This window comes from Paramormyrops kingsleyae, chromosome 17 (genome assembly GCF_048594095.1).
Source record: "Paramormyrops kingsleyae isolate MSU_618 chromosome 17, PKINGS_0.4, whole genome shotgun sequence".
Lineage (NCBI taxonomy): Eukaryota > Metazoa > Chordata > Actinopteri > Osteoglossiformes > Mormyridae > Paramormyrops > Paramormyrops kingsleyae.
In genome coordinates this window covers 13,260,554-13,279,967 of record NC_132813.1, presented here as the reverse complement: position 1 = coordinate 13,279,967, position 19,414 = coordinate 13,260,554, and the positions used below count along the sequence as shown (strand labels likewise).

Here is a 19,414-nt window from a genome sequence, read left to right as displayed (position 1 = left end):
GTGTTTTGACTTTGAACCCCCTCAAAACCGTGTGTTCAGTCTCCCGCTTGGACCCCTGTGCCCCACCCCACCCCACCCCAGATGGAAAACATCTACCAAGAGGAACCTATCGGTACTGTGGCTGGATCCCCCACAAAATTTATTTCTGGCTAGGAGCTTATGTATACCAGAACCGCATGTGTGTGCACAGGCGGGCATTTCAGGTCCAGAAAGTAAAAATCCAAACCAGGATTTTGTTTCAACCAACCAGTTGCCAGTTGAATATAGTGTCACAGTCACAGAGTACTCAACTGGTTGGTTGAAACAAAATCCTGGTTTGGATTTTTACTTTCTGGACCGGAAATGCTTGCCCCTGTGTGTGTGTGTGTGCGTGTAAAAATCTCCAGTGTGTTAGAGACACTCCCTTTTAACTTAAGATTCGGTGTTACGAAGGTTCCAACACTCCTCCATATGACGCATATGTGCCGGATCCTGCTTCTAGGTTAAAGAGGCTGCTGCGCGAAGCCGTGGCCAAAGCACTTTAGCGAGTTGACATTTCTTAAACCCTTATCGATCGGTCTGTTCCTCGTGCCTTGCGCGATACAGCGGCTGCTCTGACTGTAACGATTTCTTGGCACTCCTCGTTTCATAGATGGGGGCAGCCTCTTGCTAAGCAGATTGCCCGGGATTCTGTGGATAGGGCCGTGTGTCCTCCGAGATGATGTTTTAATCATTAGCACCCAGCCATTGTTGCGGATTAAAGGCACCGGACGCTGACTGACTTTTGTCTGAGTGGGAAAAAGACAGGAAAGATTGAATGGGGTGTGCAGCTGCTTTTCTTAAAGGGACAGTAAAATCATTTCACTGGTCTTGTCTTATGGACAGTCATGTGGGGAAATGATGCTTCAGCACACAGATGACCTAAGGAGGAGCTTCTCTCCTGAGGGCACCTGGCCACACCCCTGGCTAATTTAGCCTAAGGGCTATTGTGATTTATACACCATAATTATCATTCTCTTTATATTTGCTGAGGTGTAAATGAAAATGCTAGTCATCACTTTCGCTCAACATACAAAATGCAGCACACAAAATATGCTTCCTTTGTATGCTGAAGATGTAGCAAGATTTCTGTGTCTATGTCCCAATTAAATCCTGCTACTTGGTATCTGGGGCCTGTTTCTGAAAGCAGGATTTCTTGCTCAGCCGGATAACTTGTCGGATTTAAGGTAGTCTGTGAGCAAAGAAAAAGGCCATGTAAACTGGGGTACCTTAAATCCGACAAGTTATCCAGCTAAACAAGAAATCCTGCTTTCTGAGACAGGCCCCTGTACTTAATAGGTATTTGCAATTCATTTATTTCTTACTTTTTTTTCTTCTTACTTTTTAATCAGACTACATTCTGATCATGTTTGGTTAGGTATGGTCAGGGCTGCACATAACTGGTACACAAGTACAGTACGCATTCACCTTTAAGAACAATACGCGCAACAATCGATTGTTTGTAAAAGCGCAAATGCGTACTTATTTTACAGTATGTGCATTCGCGCTGCTATGACAAGAAAATACCTTGTATTTTAACCCGTATATCGCAAATGAAATCGAGTCGGTTATATAAAGATTAAAATGCATTATATTTTGTTTTCATAGCAGCGCAAATGCACATAAAATAAGTACGCATTTGCGCTTCTACAAACAATCGATTGTTGGACGTATCGTTCTTAAAGCTGAATGCGCACTTGCGTACCAGTTATGTGCAGCCCTGCTTATGGTTAAGGTTAGGCCTAGGCTAAGGGTGTCACTGCTTAGTTTGTTCCCATACAAATGAATGGACAGTCCTCACAAACATACAGTATGAATACAAATGTGTGTGTGTGGGTTATGTACTGAATGTATTTCATTATGGGGACCAAATGGGGGGGGGGGGGGTTCTCCTACCTCCTCTGCCACACAGAGGGTCTCGTCACTATCTTGAAGAATTTTTTTCCACCAAGTGATTGGTGCTGTTGCCAAGTTTCCTGCTTTGATCCAGATTCTTCTCCCTGCTCTGCTCTGGAGTCCAGCTGTGAGCAGACGCTGAGTACAATGTTCTGGCTTTCAGGCTGAATGGCTGCAGCTCATGTCGGACTGCATGCATTTGGGCTGGTGTTCTAGGGATGATCCCGCCCTCCTGCCTGGGCTCCCTGTGAGGCATTCACACATCCGTCACCTTCCCTCCACTCCTTCTCTGGTGTCTGTGGAACCCCTGGACCCTCTGTTCTGCAGCTAGGGCCCTGAGGCCTTGGTCAGTCTCATCTGACCACAGGAGGAACTCATGAAGCTGGCCAGTAGCTGTGATGACCCTTCCGCCAGTCTCCTGGCATTCTCAGCGACCACACAGGAAGACATTAGCGGGGTACGGGGTGGGGGGGGGCAGTCTATCAGAATTTAATAGATGAAGAGCAACAGCAAAGACCATGGCATGGAAGACTTCAGCACGATAAGATGAACAAGATGCAATCACAATGGGAGTGACGGAAGAGCCCATTGCCGAGCACCGCAGGCACCATCTCCGGAATAACGAGCCACTTCCCATCCAGCAGAGCTAACGAACAGAATCTGCAACCCCTGGGTTGGTGGGTGGGGGGGTTGGCTTGTGCTGTTCCTGGGAGACGGCAGGTGAACTTTTCAGAGTGCCTCTTCACATGTGATGTGTTCTTTGTCAAGGAAGAATTACTGACTTTTTGTTTTGTTCTTTTTGTTCTGATGGCACCCTCCACTTGAGTTCGCAGCACCAGAGGGCTTAATGCGCCAGAAGGAGGAATATTACGGTTAGTACCTTGATATGGCATGAAAAAGCCATGGTGACTGACATCAGGGGCTTGCGGTGAAAGCTGGTGCGGGCCAAAGTGCCTCCCTCTTCGTCCTGCTCTGTGAAAAGCTTCTCCTGCGAGCACATTAACAGCGAATTGTCACAGCGTCTGTAAATCAGGCCCAGTAATTTCCAGGTGAAAGACAACTTTTCTGAGAAGTAGCAGGGAACTGTGTGATTTACGGAATCACAGTAATGAGGGCGCATCAGCCCCTTTCATCACAGATTATCCCTTACGGTATCCAGCATGCTCCGGATTTTAAGTAATTATTTATCTCTGCATTTGCAGATCTGCCGAGATCCTGTGCACTATGAAATGGCGTGTGGCTGGGGGAAGGTCATTCGCCTCGCTTTTACTCTGCCTCCCATCACTCGTTAAGACTTCTTTCATGTTACTCATTTCCTTCGAGAAAAATCCCTCGCCCAGACTAAATCAGGTTTGGTGCTCCTGCAGGGGGGGAGTATCAAAGACCGGCCTTCATCTTCCTCTCTGTCCTCTCTGCACCGGGCTCACCAATCCTAATACCCCTGTCGGCCGTCGACTACAAACGTAAACTTCTGAGATATTTATTTACAGCTGCTGTTTCTGTTCTCAGTCGTCGCCGTAACCTTTAGGGTTTTGCCCACAACTGAGTTCTATCTTACTCTGTCCCCATGCACAGTGCCCCCCAGCCTGGGCCAAAGGCAGTGCGGGGGGTCTCTCTGATTTCTAGGCCTTAAACATCCACCACGTTTATGGGGCGATTAGCATCCCCCGGACTGGAACGACGCGCGTACCCATGCTGCAGTTCCCAAATGATCTCTTTGTTCCACTCACAGTCCAAGGGGAATGCGTGACAATGCACACATTTAGACAGTCAAAAGACATTCAGACATTAATGGAGAGTGACAATAAATAATAGACAAACAATAAACAGTATCAATGCAAATAATGTCAGGGAAAGGATTACTGGAAATTCCATAGTAACAGCTGAGAGATACATTGTACTGCACAGCGGGTTGTACAGTGAATGAATGGTGTTCTGTCAGTGTGCCTAAGCTGGGCCATTCAGACCATGGGGTGACTCGTTGTAGAGTCTTTAAGGAGGAACGACTTTGTATAGTCCTCCCTGGAGGACAACAGCAACTGTGTCAGTCTGTTGAAAGGCCTTTTCTGTTTGGCCTAGACAACCAGCAGAAGTTGAGAGTCGTTCGGATATATATGAAGAAATCAGCCCCTGGTGTGAGGCGCCGCTGAGGGGCCATTTACAGCCTGGCAGCCGGTTCTGTAGAACTCGGGTTGCTAACCCTAAACCCTAACCGGATACCCTAACCCTAAACCCTAACCTGATACCCGAACCCTAAACCCTAACCTGATACCCGAACCCTGTCCTCTTGCTCTGCTGTGGACCGCGTGATTCCTCTCGTGTTTGTGCTCGGTCACAGGAAGCAGCCACATACGTCCCTGGGAGGGGGGCCCTCAGTGGGGGCCCCTGCACAGTAACAGCTGGGGCGTGGCTGCAGTCGGCATTAACCCTTTACTTTGAGCTGTGTTCAGTCCAATGGGCCCTTTTGTCATATTTGATATTAATGTTAAATATTATCGGCCCACTTGCAGCCCAATAATGTGAGGTGTTCCTTCCTTGCTCTCCATGGTGCCCGTGAGACCACACAGCAGAGTATGTGGAACTTCTCTTTAAAGTCGATAATCCCCCATTCTGCCCCCCGTCCCTTCTGAATGATAAATAGGGGCAGTCAGACAACATGCAGATACTCCCCTGAATCTCGTTCATCTGCTGGTTTGTGAGAGATCCAATTCCCAGAAGACGGATAGCAAGCCCTCTCAGTCAGGCACAGGTGATTAATTAGTCTGAAGCTGACACACACACACACACACACACACACACACACACGGGTGAGGCCCGTGTGTGGGAGCGAGGGCAGCAGATAGGTTAGCGTGGTGTTTCCCAATCCGGTCCTCGGGGACCTAGAGATGGTCCACATTTTTGCTCCTTCCCAGACAGTCCATGTTTTTGCTCCTTCCCAGACAGTCCAAGTTTTTGCTCCTTCCCAGACAGTCCACGTTTTTGCTCCCACACACCTGGCAGAGACAGAGATGTGAACCAGGTCCTACACATGGAGAGCCAATTAAAATGCTCGCTAAGCACGGCGCCGGCAGCACAGCCTCTTACCGGGAGCTGGGAGGAAGCAAAAATGTGGACAGTCTGTGGCTCCCCAAGAACCGGAATGGGAATCACTGGCTTAGCAGACATGAACCAGGGGTCCGAAGTCTGATGTCATTCCCATAAGCCAAACCAAGTCAGCTAAACTGGATAGAAGAACCTGCTTCCATAGTACCCAAGAAAGCTGCCATATGTAAGCCTACCAAACAAATCAACTCTGTGAATAAATTGCTTTAATCTAATGTATTTAGGTGCCTTCCGGTTACATATGCAAAGAAATTTCACTGAACAATTATGTGAAGTAGCTGTTTACAAATCAAAGTTTGTTTTCCGTATCTCTGGATATGTTCCTTATCTTTTTTCCAAAGTCTTATCCTTCATTTAAACATTTATTATCTTGCATTTTCCCCAGCGACAGATGAAAGGAATACCTACTTTATCCGCCGGGTACATTTTGTCATTTTAAGGCACTTAATACTGTTCATAAATGGTGGCTGGAAAAGGATTATTCAGAAGCCAACCAAATTACAGAGTGTTGCATCAAAATCCAGGCGGTAATCCTTGGGAATATACTGTAGGACCCTGCAGACAGCTCAGCTGTGGGCTGCATGTAGCAAAAGACATCAATGAATCCCCTATTAGCAAGGCAGGTTAGGGCCAGGTCTGAGTATGGTCTGTTTACCTTGTGTCGATTTCTGTGAGCCGGCGCCATGCTTAGCGGGCATTTTAATTGGCTCTCCGTGTGTAGGGCCTGGCCCACATCTCTGTCTCTGCCAGGTGTCTGTTTTTCCATTTTGTTCTCCGTTGTGTGTTTGCTCTGTATTTCTCTTAAGGTGGCATGTTTTTCAGGATGTGGAGGTGCTGTGTTTAAGGAAGCCTTTAAGTCCAGACATCTCTCTCAGCTGACCAAATGTAGCCAATCACTAGTGTTTTACCCAAGAGAGACCAACCAAAAGTAACCAATAATTAGTGTTTTACCCAACATAGGCTGACCAAATGTAGCCAATCATTAGTGTTTTACCCAACAGAGACCAACCAAATGTAACCAATCATTAGTAATTTACCCAACAGAGTCTGACAAAATGTAACCGGTCTTAGTTATTAAATAAAATTGTCCCAGGACCCACCATATGAGAGAAAATGTGATTCGTTGCCACTCTCACCTTTTGAATACCACCCCCAGTCCCCTCCTCTGGTTGACAACTTTTGTAGTAGCAGCCATCACCATAAGTAAGTTTGGAGACCCCTGTCCTAAACTAACCCACTTTGGCATCATGGTCAGACTGCCCATCAGTGGGCCTCCCCAAGACCCATGATACAATGGTGGGCACCCAACATGCCCAAATGCCCGGCACAGGGTGGCATTCTGGTAACATTGCCGACCTCTCGGCGCAGCCCGTGTCTGTGAATACCATGCCAGCCGCCATAGGTCTCTCTCACAAGGAAAAGGCACCTAACTCCCTGTTCACAGAGCAGGGACATTAACGCGGAGCCTTTTAAGCACTCTGTCAGCCCATAACTCTGGTGGTCAAGCTGACGGTGTTCTGCTAATCATCAGAGCAATTAAGGATCCAGGGAAAATGATTATAAGTAGAGAAATGGGAACACGGCTGTCCTTCTGCTGTAAAGTTAAATGATCTACGTTTGGCGTGGAATGACTGATTCATTAATGAAGATGAATAGATTAATATTATATGGCAATGCCATATGTTTAGATGAAATGGCCAGCGATCTACCTTCTGTAAAAGGCTTTTTTCTGCTAAAAGAAATGTAGTGTGGCTTTTGGCCGGCTCTAGCATGCGTCGACTGAATGGGACATGAATTTGTATCTTATCCAAAGCCCAGAGACCATTGTTGTAGCCAGATTGCAGGTTCAGGGGCTGATTGAGCCTGATATGCGTTTTTGTTGCAAATTCGGAGTTAATGCCAGGCTCTCGCTGGTCCTGGGCACCGTTATTCTCCCTGCATTTCAGACGCCTGGCATTTTGCGGACGCACAAATGCTCCGTGCAAATATGTCTTAAGGTCTCCCATTTCCCTTTTGGGAGGTGCAATAATGAATAATCATACATTTATTACCAGAGAGATGATAAATGTGTAGGCAGAGGCAGAGCTGAGTTGCACCATTGAGCCTCTGAAAAGCTGTATCTGATCACACAGTCCTGGTATCAGTTATCGGCATTAACCAGCAGGTTGCCTTTATACCCCCTGTCTGTGAGACATCAGCATAAAGAAACCAATCTATTCACTTCAGCTTAACGTATTTCACATGGAGTGAAAGCTTTTTTAAATGTTTTTATTTTTTCATAGACTGCTTTTAAGGATGTTCCTGTCCTTGTGTCCCAGGGATCTATTCCGCTTTATGTTAAAGGTGTGCTGTTCTCCTTAAGTGCTTATGTTCTGGCATGTGCTGTTTATGTGAAGGGGTGTCCTCCTCCTTGTATGTACTGTATATGGAGAGGCTGAAGAGGCTTGGAAATGAGGGATCTAGTTGCACTCAGAGGAAACAGAACAAAATGTTAACAAAATCAAGGATCAGAATAAGCAAAAAATTTAAATTTAATAGCGATTTCCAAATAACATCTATCTATCTATCTATCTATCTACTGGTCTGTCTATCTATCTTTCTATCTACCTACTGTCTGTCTGTTTGTGTAGTGAGTGATATCCTAAGCACGATCAATAATGTTGTGGAAAACAGATAGGAAATCATTCTAGGAGAGAGAACGAGTAGCAGTATAAATGTTAAAAGAGCAGGAAAAATACATATTTAGTATGGAGCCAGTGCACAGCCTCAGAGACAAAGCAGCAAAATGCTGGAGCAGGACGATCCGTCAGCAGCCCGGTCCACCCTCTGCGCCCTCTGTCTTCCTGGGCGCTCCTGCTCTTGTCCGGGATTGAATATTTACATTAGAAAAGCTCACAAGCTCCGCTTTTTCTTACACAAATCGAGGCAGCACCCTCCCCCAGGCATAACCCCCCCCCCCCCCCCCCCCAGTGTTAATGACCTCCACCCACTGCATCCACCTTTCAACTTTTCACGCATTTAAATCTCCGCTCCTCTTCATAGGGGCACAAATCAAGTTCTCTACAGTCAACTGACTAAAAAGTTAACTGTAACCTTTACAAATGGCTTGTAAACTAAAGTAAAATCCCCAACAGGAGTCTTTAAAATGTCCCTGCAGCTCCTTGATAAGAAAAAGCGCAGTGAAATGCAGTGCTTTGATGATCATTTCAGCCATTTCGAGGGGGGGGGGGGGGTTCAAGGGTTGCAGCAGAGATTTTGCTATTTCATTCTTTAACAGCAGCAGTTCATCACGCTCATCATGTTAGCGTTTCATAAAGTATTTTTCATCCAAGCATTTTGGACTTTCTGAGCCACCTACACAGTGCAAAGCAGTAGTTTTGTGGAAAATAAACAGGTGCCAGCCTAACGATTTAGGTTGTGGGGTTATTTTAAAGTCAGAGCTGGACATGTTCCCCAATCAGGACTGGCCTGTGATTACTGGCTGAAGACACCATCTCTGCATCTTGATCATAGAACCACCATCGGAACCACAAGGCCAGTAACAGGCTGATCTGGCTCTGAGATTGAGTTGAAATACGGCTTTCATAATATCTGTGTTGCACTGCAAATAATTTCCGATTAAACAGAGCACGTGAGAGCTATCGTGCCGTCATTTCCAGATTGGATCTCCTGCTTTGAATATTGGCTGTCAGAGACAATGCTACAGTACGTCCTTCAAAGCTTTCTGAGACATCCCATGTGTGTGTGGAGGGAATGGAAACTGAAAACAGCGCAATCTGTAACATCCAGCCATTCTGTTCATTTTATTAATCCAATTCCTAGTCTTTATAATTGATTAAATTATATAACTAAGAACAAAGACACAAAATCAGAACTAATACATAAACACATGAACACAAGAACATACTAAACCTGGGACAACTACTTACTAAAATGTTGAATGTAGTTAAGACTGGCAGGATGGTCAGGGAGCACAGATATTGCTGCGTTCTCCGCCCAACCTCGCAGCGGCCTGGGGAATAGGGGAAGTACTAGGGAGAATAAAAGGTGCTAAACACAGAAGAAAGAACAGGATGGCCAGTGACACCTGCTGGCCAAACAGGGAGTCACAGACATAATGGGAGAAGGCAGAAACTAGTCCTGATAGAGTGACATGTTTTTGCTGGAATGTGTATTGTCAGATACCTGGGAAAGATGCACATTATAATTCAAAAAGGCAGTCATCTGAAATGGAATCTATTCCCCCCTAAATTGTTACCGTTCATCTTAAGTTAACTGATTTCAGAAAGACTTTATCCAGAGGGGAAGGAAATATTTAAGTACACAAAAAATTAAAACCCCCTCCCCAAACCGCTTAGAATATAAACAGAATCTGTTAAGTTTTCAACATATCATCATGTACAATGGTCCAAATGCACTCACACGCATGAAATATGAAGGGGGGGGGGGGCATCAGTCTTATCTTGGCTGCCCCCCGCAGGGAGACTTAGGACCTGCGGCGCTCTCTGATGCTGATCTCTCACTCCCTGCATTGTGAAATCAGAGCTAAACAGCATCCATTTCAATCATACAACTGCCATACATCAAGTGAAAAAAGGCGCCTTCCCTTGGGGTGGGAGGGTGGGGGGGGGGGTCTTTGCTCATTTTACACGCTAAAGATTTACACCGTCGTGTTTAACCCCCAACTGACTGAAGACGGCCCCCCGCAGCTGCACTGTGCTCATTTCCACAGCGCCGGGTGCTTCCTAACTAGTTCGCTTAGGCCAAATAATGATGATAAAATTACTGTCCACATACTGTGCGTAGTGTCAGCAGAAAGCATTCAGTGAGACACATAATGTAAAACTAGGCGTAGCAACATAAGAAACAGGTTTATGGGTTTTACCTTATGAGCCAGACCTGAAAAAATGGTTAGTAAATAGATGTAATGATGGATGGCTTTTGGTTTACAGTACATATCGGGGGGGGAATAGTTCAGCAAACGTGTAACGGGCATCCTGCCACAAGTGAAGAACCTGCCGGAATGAGATGCGTATTTATCGACGCGACCTCTGCACGCCTTGAGTGCGAGATCTGCTCCGTGGCTTTTCCTGCCTAACAGCCGGAAATGTAATAAGGAAATAAGCACCCTGGGAGTCTGGGAGGAGGGATTAGAAAAATTAAAACATTTTCCACACTCATTTAAATTTCGATGCACATCATCTAGTCTTGATACGTTGCCATGGAGGCCACATCAATTTTCTTCCATGCTACGAACATCTAATGTTTCCGTCGAAAGGCGAAGAGATGGACACCTAACTCACCTCAGCCTTCCCAGCCTCTAAGACTATTATTATTAATCAATAGACACATTTGAGTTTTACAGCTGAAATAAAGCAGTTCTTGTTTCTCCTTCATATTGATATCTGGGTATCGCTTCCCAACATATATTCCCTTACATTACATTTCAAACTCGAGTTATGAGCCAGCCGTTTGTAATGAGCAGTGTCCGGTTCCATGCCTTGGTCAAACGTGGTCGCCATAGAATTCAGCAGAATGAATTCCAAATTAGGGCAGCACTGACAAACTGGGACTTAAAACCGCTCTAGATTCCACAGAAACATCTATCCATCCTGTCAAAGCACCTGATGCAGATAGATAGCAATTGTGGAGGTGACAAGTGACAGCAAGACAGGCAACCAGAAATGCATCGGCGTTGCGCTGGGTCAACATGGCTTGGCGGAAACAGGAAACTATAACAGAAACACAAAAAATAATCATTTAAAAGGCATAAACATTAACCATCCATCAGTGGGTGAAAGGAGTGAGCCGTCAGAGCAGAGGAGAGGCTGTGTACGGCACTAAAATGCAGGCTTTCTGAGCAGAGTAAAACAAGACAGCGCTGTGGTTTGGGACTCAGATGGTTGTCGGTTCAAATCCCTGGATCGGCAGAGTGATCCCTCCATTGGGCCCTTAACCCCAATTGCTCCTGGGACTGTCTGACCCTACTGTCTGCTCTATGCCAGTACTATTACTTTCCTTCGCAGGTGGCTTGGCGTGTCCAACATTTTGATTGCAATGTATTTGACTGCAACAGAAGTTGGAAAAACTTGCAGCAACACTTCTGTGGATGTTAACCAGCCTTATAATAGTAATAATTCAGACACAGAGCCACAACTTGAGGAATAATACAGTGTCTGGGTGAGTGGCGGTAGAAAACCAGACATGCCGTAGCACGCAGTGTAACATGCAAACCTGTACCATACACCTAGACAAATGTTTCCCAATCTGGTCTTCAGGGGGCCCCAGACAGTGCTCTCCTGGGAGCTGAGATGAAGCAAAAGTATGGACTGTCTGACAGGGAGCCAGGAGGGAGCAAAAACATGGCCTGGCTGGGGGACCCCGAGGACCGGGTTGGGAATCACTGATCTAGACAATCGGTGCTGATTTTTTACTATGTGGAACTTGAGAGTTTAACTAACTGGCACCAACAGGCAGCCTTTTCTGAGAGATGAAGGCTGCCCAAAAAAAACTTTGTGGTCATCAGCTGAGGGTTACTCTGCTGATGGGAATGGCGGAAAGAGAGTTTGTCTGGTTTAATTATTGGCGTGCATTATCAGCAGGTGCTTATAATATGTGCTGAGCTGAAACTCATATTTTGTCTTGCTCATTCAGCCGAGTAATTAACAATGATAGCAATATTCTAGGCAAGGAAGCGAAGAGGGAAAGGGAATTTCTTTGATTGCTGGATGTCTCATAGGAAACCTCCCGTCGTACCGTGAGGCCTGGTGTCGGCGTGGTGTCTCTGATGGTTTTTATAACTAGTGCGGTTCGAGGGCTTCCCAACGCTGCACAACTTGACTTTTCAACTTTCATTGTTATCTCGCTACTGCAAAGAGGGTTTGGAGGACATGTCCTCAGAAGAAACTCTGTTCTGTGGTCTCACTGGTCAGCCCAACGTAAACCATCAGCTTGATTGTCATTTTCTTCTTTATTAACCCTAAACATGTGGAAGATAATATGTAGCTGCTGCCAGATGTATCCCTGAATTTCTGTATCCCTGTATCTACATATTCCTGAATTCCTGTGCCCTTGTATTCCTGTATTTTAATATCCCTGTATTCCTGTGTCCCTGTATTCCTGTATCCTTATATTCCTGCATCTCTGAATTACTGTATCCCTGAATTCCCAAATTCCTGTACTTCTGTATCCCTATACCCCTGTATTTCTGTATTCCCATATCCATGTGTCCCTGTATTCCTGTATCCCTGCATGCCTGTATTCCTTTATCCCTGAATTCCTGTGTCCCTGTATTCCTGTATCCCTGTCTTCTCTTTTCATATGTACATAAGAACGCAGTGTCCCTGTCGCCCGTAAGCTTAGACATAGGCATCGCTTCTTGTGAGAACACTGTTCTTCTCTCTCTTTCCCTCCAAACCGAAAAGGATGCTTCGCGTTTCCTGCCTGTCCCCTTATTAACCCTCGGGAGTCTGAGTGAGTTGCGAAGCAGCTCTGCTTCCTCTTCTCTGGCTTTCCTCAGAGCTTTCCTAATGTTTACCTACGCCTACATTCACTATCTCAGTTTAGCCAGATTAGCCATCTAAAATTACAAGAATAAAATATACACTTCTGGAAAAAATTAAGAGACCACTGCAAAATTTTCAGGTTCACTCATTTCTCAGTTCGCGTGTGTAAAATTTGCATTTTTTTTCTCCAGCCTGGTTCTTCTCTGTTTCTCATTAATGAAGAGCTTCTTCCTAGCTTTATGGGTCTTCAGTCCTGCTTCTAGGAACCTGTTATGAGTCACTTCAAACCACTTAAGGTTTCCCATTCTTTTTGAAGGTCACTTCAGGCCATTCTCTGATTTATGAGGCACTGACGGATAAGTTGACGGTCATCTCTAGCATTAGAAAGTTGCTTCTGCCCTCTACCTGGCTGGTTTTTGGTTACTGCCAGTGTCTCCTGCTTCACCTTATTCTTGTGTGTGTGCTGCTGTTTAGAAACTTTGAGCCTGCAAGCAGGCTGCCTTACAGTGTAGCCTTCTGCCAGCAGAACCAGGATTAAACCAGGATTTAAAAATACAGATTTTTAAAAATTATACAGACACTCCTAGTGGTCTCTTAATTTTTCCAGGGCTGTATGTCTCAAAATCAAGTCAAGCCTGGTTCTACAAATCACCACTAGGAGTGGAGAGTCATCTTTCTACCTGAGGGACAGGACCGTCCACTAAGCCTGATTAAATTCAGGAGGCCCGATCATTTTAGTCTGCATCAAATGGACATTTACATATTTTTCCTTATATATTGAGTAGACAAACAAAGTGCGGCAAATAGCACATTGTAGACATACATGCTCTCAAGGAGTCAACTAGGCGTAAGTGCGACTTAGGCTGAACTTCCACTGAATGCCCAGGTACAAGTGTGAGCAGTACTGGAGCAGGAGGTACACAGCTTCTAACAAAGCAAGAATCTATTAAAACTATTCAAGGGCCACAATGCAACATAAGGGCATTCAAAGAATGCAAAGAGGCATCGGTTAGTAGAATAATTCATGGAAAAAAATGGATCTTGAGGCTTTTCTTGAAGGTGGAGAGGGGATCTGATGAATGGATGTGGTTCAGCAGCTCATTCCACTGTCGGGGAATCAGACAAGAGAACTATCTGGAGTTACACTTCTCACATGGTAGAAGAAACTCCAAGTGGTGCTGGTTTATTGAGCAAAGGGGTGACTGGTGTTAAACTCCTCCTGTACTGAGTATCTCTTGCGAATTAAAACATGGCCGCTGTTACATTGTCGCTCCTTCAGAATGGCTCCCCTGATTCCTGAGCACTGTAACGGGGTAGGCACTAGGTGGTGTGGCATGCCTGCCGTCGTCTGCAGTGTTATATTGGCAGTAGTGAGTAAATGTAAATCATCAATCATTTCAAAGTAAACCATCTATTTTGCATCATGCTATCTGTCAGCTACACACGGCTTGTGGGAGAGATCTGGGGGAAGATTCGCATAAACAAATAATCCGCACCATTTCACAGCACGCTTGGGTCATTGTCAAACAGCCAAGTGAAACAGAGATGATAAAAACACAAATTACTTCTAGAAGGCTTCGTTGACCATGGTTCCCATAGATCCATTGTTACTATGGTAACATAGACAGGTAGGTTACTTAGCCGACGGGGAATTATAGTCAAGATCAATTATACAAATCACTACCCTACGGCTTCTGCACCTTTTAACCCCCTTGATGTGTCATTCATCAGACACCTTAATGCGGAGGAAGGGTGGACTTCTAACGGGAGTGGAACCGGGGACAAAAGAAGAAAGTGTACAAAGAGGCGTTTGCGATTTGGCTAATACATAAATTCAGTATGTTCCTACTCCAGAGGTCATGTGGCCGAACATAGTGAATACATTACTGAAAACATTACTGAACATACAACTGATAACGTGACTGAACACGTCACTCAACACATCACTGAACACGTCACTCAACACATTACTGAACACGTCACTCAACACATTACTGAATACATTACTGAAAATATCACTGAAAACATTACTGAACACATCGTTGAACATATAATTGAACACTTTTCTGAAAGCATTACTGAAATAATTTCTGAACCCTGCCAAGTGCAGCCACTTTATTTGTGCTTTAGGCAAGTATCATATGTTTTGTTTAAGTTATTTCACGTTACCTGTATCACAGTGGTTAGCATGGTTCTGCTAACGAGTGTATTGTTCTGTATACAGAGACTAAAAAGCTGTTTCTGCCAGATACACAATATACAAGCATACCAACATCCCTCTCTGTGCATTTCTCAGGATTGTTTCCCTATTGAAGACTAACATTGCCAATTTGTACTCCAGAATTGGAACTGACCCAACAGTACTGGGTTGAGGAAAGAACAGATCATAGTGATGTTAAAATGCAGCACATTAAGGATGCTGACGCTTAAGAACTTCATTAAGAATGTTTGGACCAAAAGCACTTTTACAGGCAAGTCTAAGATACATATTTTGCACTCAAGTTTTGGTCCCTGTGATGTCAGACTGTCATCTATCAGTTACGGTCTTAACACAAAGGCTGGACATCAAAATATGTGGGTGTCACATAAAGAATGTGCCCCGACCTGCAGTGACAGGTAATTAATTAGGGCAGTTTCCTGCTTCTGTGGAATAGCCCCCCCAAACCTCTCTAGACCAATTAAATTAATTGTTACTCCATATGAAAATAGTAGTTGGTGTGTGAGGCGTGATGTAATTGGCTAGTAGCATGGTGGCAGCATGCTACCTTCCACAGAGTGCTGGCTAGTACTAACAAGCTACTGTGGGTTTTGGGTTTATGTTGAAAGCATCAGGTAGCGTCAGTCTCCCCGGCAGTCATACGGGTTCCTCACACTGACCCTGTCTCCCCGGCAGTCAAATGAGTTCCGCACACTGACCGTGTCTCCCTGACAGTCATATGGGTTCCTCACACTGACCCTGTCTCCCCGGCAGTCAAATGAGTTCCTCACACTGACCGTGTCTCCCTGACAGTCATATGGGTTCCTCACACTGACCCTGTCTCCCCAGCAGTCAAATGAGTTCTTCACACTGACCCTGTCTCTCTGACGGTCATATGGGTTCCTCACACTGACCCTGTCTCCCCGACAGTCATATGAGTTCCTCACACTGACCGTGTCTCCCCGGCAGTCAAATGAGTTCCGCACACTGACCATGTCTCCCCGGCAGTCATACGGGTTCCTCACACTGACCCTGTCTCCCCGACAGTCATATGGGTTCCTCACACTGACCCTGTCTCCCCGACAGTCATACGGGTTCCTCACACTGACCCTGTCTCCCCGACAGTCATATGGGTTCCTCACACTGACCCTGTCTCCCCGACAGTCATACGAGTTCCTCACACTGACCCTGTCTCCCCCACCCTCATGTGGGTTATCATATTGACGCCCTCACCCTAATCACCTCGACCATCTCTCCCTGATGTCAGCTGTAAATATATGCAGAATCGCTGCTGATTGCCGGCAGCTGTGTGGTGATTCAGAATGGTATATCAGACAGTGGCTGGATCCTCAGTGGATCCTGCCAGCCAGATACCCGCCCTTGTGCCGCAAAGGGCTGTCGGCTCGTTTATCACTTGTTTTTTGGTGGTGTTATCCGTCCCATTAGTGTCACCTGCTGGAAAGGCAGGTACATCATTTCCTGACTGTTCATTACAGAAGCCCCTTTTATGTTTTATGATCTGTTCCTCTTTTGTTCTGTCTACATTGAATTTATCTTCATGCATATACAAGTAAGCAATGAGAAACTAGACTGACTTCAGAAAATAATGTCCAAGTGTTACCCTATATGTTCTCTGAACTTCTATATTCCTGCCACAGCTAAGAATAAAATTTCCATTGATGTATTATTTCTTCACGGCGGGAAGACTGCAGATTCTGCGCTTCATAAATCTTTTACAGGTTTTTTCTCTCTCTTGGCTAAATCAGAACCTCAGCCGTAATTCCTCAGCCCTGTGGATTTTGCCGAGCAAGTTTCTGCTGATGCACAATCAAGACGAACGGCGATGGTGGGTTAAGTGTACTTTGGTCCCAGACCAGTTTGTTGATTTCCTCATAGGGTGTAATCATTTCTGTCAATTTTGCATTTCACAGAGAAGCTGGAGAAAGGTGTGAGGCTTTGGAAGAGGGTCTGATAAATATGCCCCAGAATTCCCTGTTTTCCATTATTATTCCCCAGAATTCCTCCCGCGGATGATGCATCCATGTCACGTAGCTATACTTCTGTTAGGTGTCACATGTGATGGGTGCTACCACCATGTTCAGAACCACAGTGTCTACAGCTGTAAGCCCACTTATGTCCGGAGATGTGTGTGTTCAGAACCACAGGCTTAACGTGAGGTGCCGTGCACACTGGTGTACATCACAGGTTACTTGTTTTCACGTGGGAATTATTACCAGGAGGTGTTGGGGGGAAAAATTCATTTAAGTGCACAGATTGTGTCTGTGAAAGTAATAGGATGTGAACCACGAGGTCAGCAAAATAAGCGTCCCCAAAATAAATTCCTCCTGTAAGAGATTTAATTGCATCTAAGTAATGCGATAAGGGCTTCTCATTGGCCATGCAGAGGGCGCTCTACTGCTCACTCCAGCCAACACTCCACCAACTCCACAGGCAATCGATACTCACACTCAAGCAGAAATGCCTCACACTACGGAAGATTAACTCGCTGGGCGACTTCCACCAGTACGAGTAATGAATTTCAATAGCAGCCGGCGCTGAGTAAAGTAAGATGTAGCTGCCAGTGACTCCTCACGGAAATCGTTATACGTCTCATCAAGCTGAGAAATCGCATTTTTCTACCATTTTTAACTGTGCCATTGCTTACCTGCTTATTGGGAATGAGATGCAGTTTGGGAGGATGACATACTGACCAGCAGGGGGTGTAGTAGATAAGGAAGAGTCCCCCCCCAGAGTGAAATGCTGTGGAAATGTCCTATGTCCCAGGGGGTGTTCTTGCCCCTTAATGTCCCACAGTACGAAGGATTTATGTGACTTTTGGCATGTGTGCATGTCTTTGTATGATTATCAGGCTAAAACCAGGTGATTGGCTCGTGTAAAGAGGCTGGCTTGACCTGCTTTGTGTTAGGAGAGGGCTTTGGGTCTCTATGTGTATGAGAGCATTTCGCTGTACACATTCAGCTGCAGTAATGAGACTCTTTGGCTAATTGCATCATCCAGTGGCCACAGAACAGTTTGGGGATGACAACGTGACATGTTAGTGTCCCGTGAAGTTGACATGAAAGGAGGAGGATAATCAAAAATCATCAGCAGCCATTGCTGTGTTTCTGCTGGAAGAGGTCCAGTGGTCTGTGTGGATCCCAGTGCCCCAGTGCAGTGACGGGGACACTGTGACCAATAGGGCAGCCCGTCCTGTGGTCTGTGTGGATCCCAGTGCCCCAGTGCAGTGACGGGGACACTGTGACCAATAGGGCAGCCCGTTCTGTGGTCTGTGTGGATCCCAGTGCCCCAGTGCAGTGACGGGGACACTGTGACCAATCGGGCAGCCTATCCAGTGGTCTGTGTGGATCCCAGTGCCCCAGTGCAGTGACGGGGACACTGTGACCAATAGGGAAGCCCGTCCTGTGGTCTGTGTGGATCCTAATGCCCCAGTGCAGTGACAGGGACACTGTGACCAATAGGGCAGCCAATCCTGTGGTCTGTGTGGATCCCAATGCCCCAGTGCAGTGATGGGGACACTGTGACCAATAGGGAAGCCCGTCCTGTGGTCTGTGTGGATCCCAATGCTCCAGTGCAGTGACGGGGACACTGTGACCAATAGGGCAGCCCGTCCTGTGGTCTGTGTGGATCCCAGTGCCCCAGTGCAGTGACGGGGACACTGTGACCAATAGGGCAGCCCGTCCTGTGATCTGTGTGGATCCCAGTGCCCCAGTGCAGTGACGGGGACACTGTGACCAATAGGGCAGCCCGTCCTGTGCTCTGTGTGGATCCTAATGCCCCAGTGCAGTGACGGGGACACTGTACTGTAAAAATGGTGCCGTCCTTCGGATGAGACATGAAACTGAGGTCCTGACCCTCTGAGGTAATAAAACATCCCTGGGCATCTTTCCCAGTAGGGGTGGTACCCTGATATCCCAGCTAAAATTGCCCACTGTGACCCTATCAAATCCGACCTCCTAATCATCCCCTCTATCTAACTGATGAATTCTCTCCTGCCCCTTCACCACCTTAGCGTACTTAGTGTGGTGAGTGTACTGGCGCATAATGGCTGCTGCCACATCACCCAGGTGGGGGCTACACAGTGGTGGTGGTTGAAGTGGCTCCCCATCGGCTCTGTGAAGCACTTTGTGTGTCGTAATATATATATAAATATATCATTCAAAGCTAACATGATCCTCTACACATCACTGCTGGAAGGAGATCAGGAACCACATCGAGGAGGTGTGGTAACAGGCCGGACCCCAGTACAGTCAAGAAAACGCATCCATGTTTAACATCAGGAGCATCACGCTCACCTGCGTATCTGAGAGTGAGAGCTGCATCACTCAACGCACAGCGCCAGGCCTGCCAGGGCAGTCTAAACCCCCCCCAGCGACTTGGGGCCCAATGTGAAGGGTAGTGAAAAGCAGACAAGATGAGCTAATCAATCGTAAACGTGGAATTATCTCCCATGGAACGTCTGTGAGCTGTGTGGCAGGAGCTCCAGCTGAAAGTCATGTTAGAGGCAAGAAACATCCTCTCATAAGCTACCTGTCCTTGTGCAGCAGTGAACATAATCAGAACTTCATTTTTGTGGGTACAAGTAGGTCTGACAGTGTACAGGGTGTACAGGAGCCGTGTCAGGCTCTACCTGTATACCTCCTGTCATTTCGGGGCCCTTAGTGGTTGTTTCTCTTTG

The 19,414-nt window shown here is 46.2% G+C and overlaps 1 long non-coding RNA gene across 1 annotated transcript in view; it reads left to right on the top strand.

Moving 5' to 3' along the window:
* LOC111841403 (uncharacterized) overlaps positions 1-17,019 on the top strand; it is a 64,048-nt gene extending 47,029 nt beyond the window's left edge. The window contains exons 2-3 of the long non-coding RNA XR_002837660.2: positions 16,485-16,564; positions 16,650-17,019. This is a non-coding gene — a long non-coding RNA (uncharacterized lncRNA). The remainder of the gene's footprint in view (positions 1-16,484; positions 16,565-16,649) is intronic.
* The last annotated feature ends 2,395 nt before the right edge of the window (positions 17,020-19,414 follow it).